This window comes from Centrocercus urophasianus, unplaced genomic scaffold (assembly GCF_019232065.1).
Source record: "Centrocercus urophasianus isolate 14NV4802_14NV808 unplaced genomic scaffold, USGS_Curo_1.0 seq_2, whole genome shotgun sequence".
In the NCBI taxonomy this organism is placed as follows: Eukaryota; Metazoa; Chordata; class Aves; order Galliformes; family Phasianidae; genus Centrocercus; species Centrocercus urophasianus.
Window position 1 is genome coordinate 4,346,277 of NW_024884755.1, and position 6,227 is coordinate 4,352,503.

Sequence of the window (6,227 nt, forward strand, 5' to 3'; positions counted from 1 at the left end):
GGCCGCGGTTGTGTTGGTTGTTGGCGCTCTCGAGAGGCAGGAAGTCGGGCTGGGGGTCGGCGCGGGGGGCGCGGTACATGCCGGGCGGGGAGGCCGGGCCGGCCCCGGCGGGGGCGCTCTGCTGCTGCTGCTGCTGCTCCTGCTGCTGCTGCTGCTGCTGGAAGTAGAGGTTGCGGACCCCCTGCGTGGTCTCCCAGATCTGCATCCACAGGCGGTTCGAGGGGCCGAGCTGCTCTGGCTGGAACCAGGCGATCCGGGGATCCATCAAACGGGGACCCACCCCGGCCGCCTCCGCTCCCCGCGCCGGCCGCCGCCGCCGAGACCCTGTCAGCGGGTCCCAGCGTTAATGGCGGCTCCTATGGAAGGGCAGCTCCGCGCCTGCCTGTTCGCCGCCGTCGCTCCACAGCCCCCGCCCCTCCTGGCGAGCGCGGCGAGGCGGGGCCCGGCCGGGCCGCCGGCACACGGGCCGCGCGCAATAAAGGGGGGCGGCGGCGGCTAGGCCGGGCCGGAGCTGTCAGCGCCGGTGCGCCGCGCGGCTCCGCTCCTCTTGGCCGCCGTCGGGGCCCTCCGAGGCGAGGCGGCCTCCGCGGCTTCTCTCGGGGCGCGGTCCCCGCTCGCCCGGCCCCAGCCCCGCGCTGAGGGGCGCCGGCTCCCGGCGGGCAGCAGGTGCGCGGGGCCGCCCTGCACGGGGTGCGGCGCCCGCAGGCGGAGTCGCGGAGCGGCGGTCGCTCCGGTTCCCCTCGCGCGAGGCACGGCGTGCCGGCGTCGGTAACTGCCGCGCCGCCGCGTCCCCCTTCTCGTAACGCGCCCTGCAGCTGCGTGAGGGCTGAGGGGATTTGCCCGGCCCCCCGTGCGGCGCCGAAGGAGAGAAACGGAGCGCCTGGCTGCCATGCTTGTACGGTCACCGCTGCCGCAGATGGAAAAGCACATCGCACGCGGCGCAGCAAACAGCAAAATGGAGTAGCACAGCTTCTAATCGGGCTCAATTTTATTTTTTCAGTGCTTTCATAGCACAGCCTTAAAACATCTTTCGCATGATATCAGCTACAAAGGTTCCAGCACGGTGCAAGACAGGATTCCTCCTCAGGAAGCAGGAGCTCAGATAGGGTTTGGAACTAGAAAGGTGTGCTTCAGTTCCAAGCATTCTGCGAGGTCGAAAGTTTACAACGTGTCCCGGCAGCGTTTGGTGATGACAGCCACAGACTGACGGTGCAGCTTCACCCCAAGTCCCACACGGCCCAGGGGAACACCGAGCCCTCTGCAGTGAGGCTCTGTCCTGGGCCGACTGATGTGCACGGCCCTAGAGAGACCAACCCCAGTGAGAATCGCAGGGCTGGATGCAGTTGTTGAGGTGATAGATTTGACTAATTGCTTTAAAAATCACCTAAAATTACCACCAACACCAAGTGGGCAGTGGTGGGACTTGAGTACAGCTCAGGAATAAAGGAATAAATAATGGAGAAGAGCTACCCCCACTAGCTATTTTTCAAGGCACACATTTTTCGGTAATTCAAAGATTTATAAGCATACCAGAAAAGCTGTCCAGAAGATGATCAGCCCAAAGTCCCTCTTACAAAGATACAAATCAAAGGGTTTCAATTCATAAACTTCGTATTTAAACAGTGCAGGAAAAGGGAGCATCAGTAACAAAAACTCAAGTTACCATTAAGGAGATAACAGTCACAAAATATCTGGTCTTGGAAAACAGCGTGATACCATAGACACATGAGATCAGGGTTGAGTTTTAGGAAAGAGAGGCAAAAAGCTGCCATGCTTGAATACAGTTGACATGACTTTTTTAGTCACGACTTTGAACTTTAGCTTTTCCTTACTAAAAAGGCAATTCCTCAGAAAAAAAGGCTATTTAGAAACACCACACAGTTTCTAGCTGTCAGCCATTCCACAGTTAGATTCTTGAAATGCCCTTTACTCTCCATCAGCAGTGGGGGTGGGAAAAGATGAAGACCATTTCCCTTACAGGTAAAAAAAAAAAAAAAAAAAAAAAAATCACACCAGAAGGAAAAGGAAACAATCCCAGATGAGGCCTTTGTCACAAAAAGGAGCACAAAGCCTAGAGAACATACATCGAGTCCCAGCACAGCTTTAGAAGTGGTAGAGGCATTGACATGACCACTCAGGGCCTCTCCCAATGCTGGGGCTGCACCAGGACCCTCCTGTGTGCTGACAGCCATGCAGCAGCCACAACACTTCCAACAGCACAGACTGTTGCAGCGATGCCTTATTTCAGCTCACTGCATTCTGATTTAAGTTCTTAATATCGGAGCAGTGTGAGGACACTGGGATTTGAAAGAAAAAAATGTTTCTCATGTTCTGTGTGCAAGTCTCAAGCTGTGTTTATGTGGTCACTAAATTATGTCTGACAGAACATTATGTCTGTGACTCTCACAGAAACAAGGAACTTAGGAAAATAATACCGAAACAAAATGAACTTAGAGTGATTTAAACACGTGTTATTCTTCCTGGAAGGTACAGAAGTTAAACAGTCTGAATTGATTTGAAGAACAGACAAGAACTCTGCAGCGCTCAGTAAGAGCTCCTCCACGCACAGCACTTCAGCCCTTTTGGAAAACTTCAAATTCCTTCCTCTGCTGCCACTGTCCGAGTTCTCAGTTTTTGCCAATTATCTTTGTGTTACGTATCTTAAGAGCACATCCAGTGAGACTATATATAGACTGTCTGCTCAATTCATCTGTGCCAAAAAAGAACCATTATGTTATTTTCAATTACAATTACCATTGCCTGAATTTGAATTTGCAACAGTAAATGTAAGGCTAGACAATTCTTTCCAGACCTCTGGGAATGCTTTTACTGAAAATTACTTATTAAGGAAACAGAACTTGAGTTTATAAGCATTTTTGGTTGGTTGTTCTATGTTACTATTCCATGAGATATGCGTTTCATTTATAATACTTAAGCTACAAACTGATTTTAAATTAATTTGTGCTCAGATTACAGGTCTCATTTTGTAACTTTACTGTGCTCTGATTTTTTTTCCCCACATTCAAAATACACATGTAGAACCAAGGCAAGTAGTACTGGCAAGAAGTATTCTTGTTCCTCTACAGAGAAGATCCTTAAAACGTATCACACAAAAAATACCCTCAACATACAGCACAAACCTTGAGTAGTTAATAATTAACCATAACGTGGCATGTAACAGACATCTGAATGCTGTGTCACAACAAATACTTATTTAAATCTTTCCACTTGTTTATCTTCATAAGGAATTAAAAACAAGCCACGTAGCAATGATAAATTCCTTATCTAGGCAGCTGTGGAGTCCATGTTTTGCAGGCTGCAGAGGCCAAAGCAGCAGCCACCACCATCCGTCTCACCACTTCTGAGCAGAAAGGGGCCGACAGCCCCTCTTCCTTTACTGTACTTCATACCTCAGACTAGCAGTTTTTAAATTGCAGCATAGACAGACGCTCTAGGGACGAGGATAAGCAAACAAATTCGGTTTAAGATACCTGCTCTGATAACAGTCTTATCTGCGTGATTAAATGAACTGATGAAGATCCCTTACATCTCTTTAGCATCTGCTTGCTTAGGCTGCACACTGACTAGACCAGGGCACTATTTCCCACCCTTGAAGTGCTCCAAGACCTTTGTCTTTCAATGCTGTCAACCTCTCTGTCTCGCTTACTCTAAAACTACTCAAATAAATCAGTGCCAGAAGAGCCCATCAAGCGTTTAACTTGAGCCACATCATCTTTTCTTCCACTGCCGTAATTTTCCTCAATTGTGTTAGAACAACTTTTATAGCCCAAACCTTACAGCCGAGCTTTTCTGTACCTATAAATCTCTTCTCTTATTAGGCCATGATCCGACACTTCTTTCAATCACAGACAATTTGCCTTTTCATTGTCTTCCATACTTGTCATATTATCTTCTATCTCACCCCTTACAGGTAGAACATAAAAAAATTACTCCCTCATATTCACTCATAAGCAATCCATTAGAAACCAAGAGCAAGTTACACTACACTAGGAGTTAGGCAGGTAATACAGTGAGATTTTCTTAATTCAACCGAGAAATGAAAGTGTGGACATCAAAATATGCAGGAAGATACTGGCTCCATTTTGCTATGTACCATGATCATGGCAATAGGCTGCTCGTGACCACACAACACCGGTTGCCAAGAAATCACTTACAGAAGTTTCCTTAAAATGAGCAATGAGCCAAGAAAACAACAACAAAGCCCTCCTAAGAGCTACAGCTTCCCCCTCTACCAAAGGGAACCTACCTGAGGAGCAGCAGACAGAAGAGCCAGCTTGCCCCTTTTTTCATACCCTCAGCCCAATAGCCCCACTGAAGTGCTTCAATCTGCTCAGGTGAAACAAAGTCGACAAGGGACTATTTCAGCTTTTATACATCTGAGTTTTAGTACAAACTTACATGAAACTGTCTTCGTATGTCCTCATTACCTGCATACCAAAGTATATCAAAAGAAGCAAATATTGCGTGCACTAAATCATACACATCTACAAACGATACAATCTATACTGTGATCTTACTTTATAGTGAATAAAAGGAAGATTTTCTGAAGACACTTAACTGATTAGTGCACAGCAAAAACAAACAAAAGAAAATAATTCCTACTGCAGGAATAGCTTCAGATGTAAATGACATTCTGTGCTTTCATTATCAGGAAAAAAATGGGGTATGACAGGTTATAATAAAAAATAGGCTTTCTGGCAGAGACCTTTATCTGCAACTTTCAGATTTGTATTTTAAGAGAAAACATTTTATTCTCATTAGTAACAACCCCTGCTCCACACACACGTAATTGTTCTAACAGTCTCCAGGAAGCAGGGTCCGACTGCCCTACTTGAGGCAAGATGTGAAGTCCTATACTTGGAACAGAGCAGTCCCAAAAACCAAGCATGCACCTGACTGAATGAGAGCAGCTCTGCAGAGAAGGACCTCAGGGTCACAGCGGACAAACTGATGATAAGTCAGCAGTGCAACCTCACAGCGAGTGAAGGCTAATGAATACTGCACAGTACTGACAGGAGCATGGCCAGCAGATGCAGAAAATGACACTTCTCTCAGCACTCATGAAATCACACTGGCAGTACTGCGCACAGCTTTGGGCCCCTAGCACAAGACACACTGGGGCAGGCGAGGCTGCAAAGGCCACCAAGATGGCTGGAGACTGAGGGAGCCAGGTCTGCTCAGCCTGGAGAAAAGGGCAATACAATTCCTATTTTCAGCTACAAAATGGGGACTGAAGGGAACATGGAGCCAGACACCTCTTGGTGGCACCCAAAGGACAAGAGGCCTGCTTTGTGGCACAGGGAGTTCCTATTAGGTAAGTGGCAGAAGTGGGAGAGTGTTCTTAATTAGGACAGTCAAGCAAAGGAAAGGTCCCCCCACAGCTGTGAGATTTTCACCCCTGGAGATTTTCACCCCTTTGAGCACGACCTATCAAACCCTAGACAAAGCCTTGCCTCGAGCACAGGGATGGACTTGGGGACCCCCAGAGAACCTTTCAATCACGATCAGCCAGCAATTCAATGGAGCACCCTCAAAATGAAAGCATGAAAGTTTTTCATTTAAAATGCTTCAAACTATTATTAATGCCCTTTATCAGGCTAAAATTATACTTATCCTCAGCATACAGCACATATTATTAACACCGAGATTAAAATCCACACTGCGCAGCCCTACCTCCTAATCCACCCAGCTGCTACATTCCAGCCCTGCCAACCCCCAGGACAACTTGTACAACGGCTCCACTTCCTCAGGACTTCTCCTGAACTTCTGAAGGCCAGGCCAACTGCCCTAGACACTCCCCAGTTGTCCACACACCCTCACTCGTTTCATTAGCAGGCATCACATCACACATTTAATTGAACTTCTGAAAAGAAATAGCAACAATGGGACTTTCTGGCAGTGCAGCTGCTTAAAACTCATTTCTCACATCCTCTTGCTTGCACTTGGCCAAATATCGTGTGTCAGAATTCTGTAAAATCAATTTTCAAGTTATCCATCCAGCTCCAGAGCCTGCTTTCCAGCCTCACAGACTGAAGTCTAACATGCTGAGCAAATTTTGTCTTTGCAGTTCCTTGCTTAACACCATGGGGAAAATTCTGTCAAAATCTAGATGGTTATGCTAATGGTGGAGGAGGGATAAAAAGTCCCTTTTCAAAAATCAGCACAACAAAATGCTTTTCTTAAAAAAGTAGATAGAAAAAGAAGTG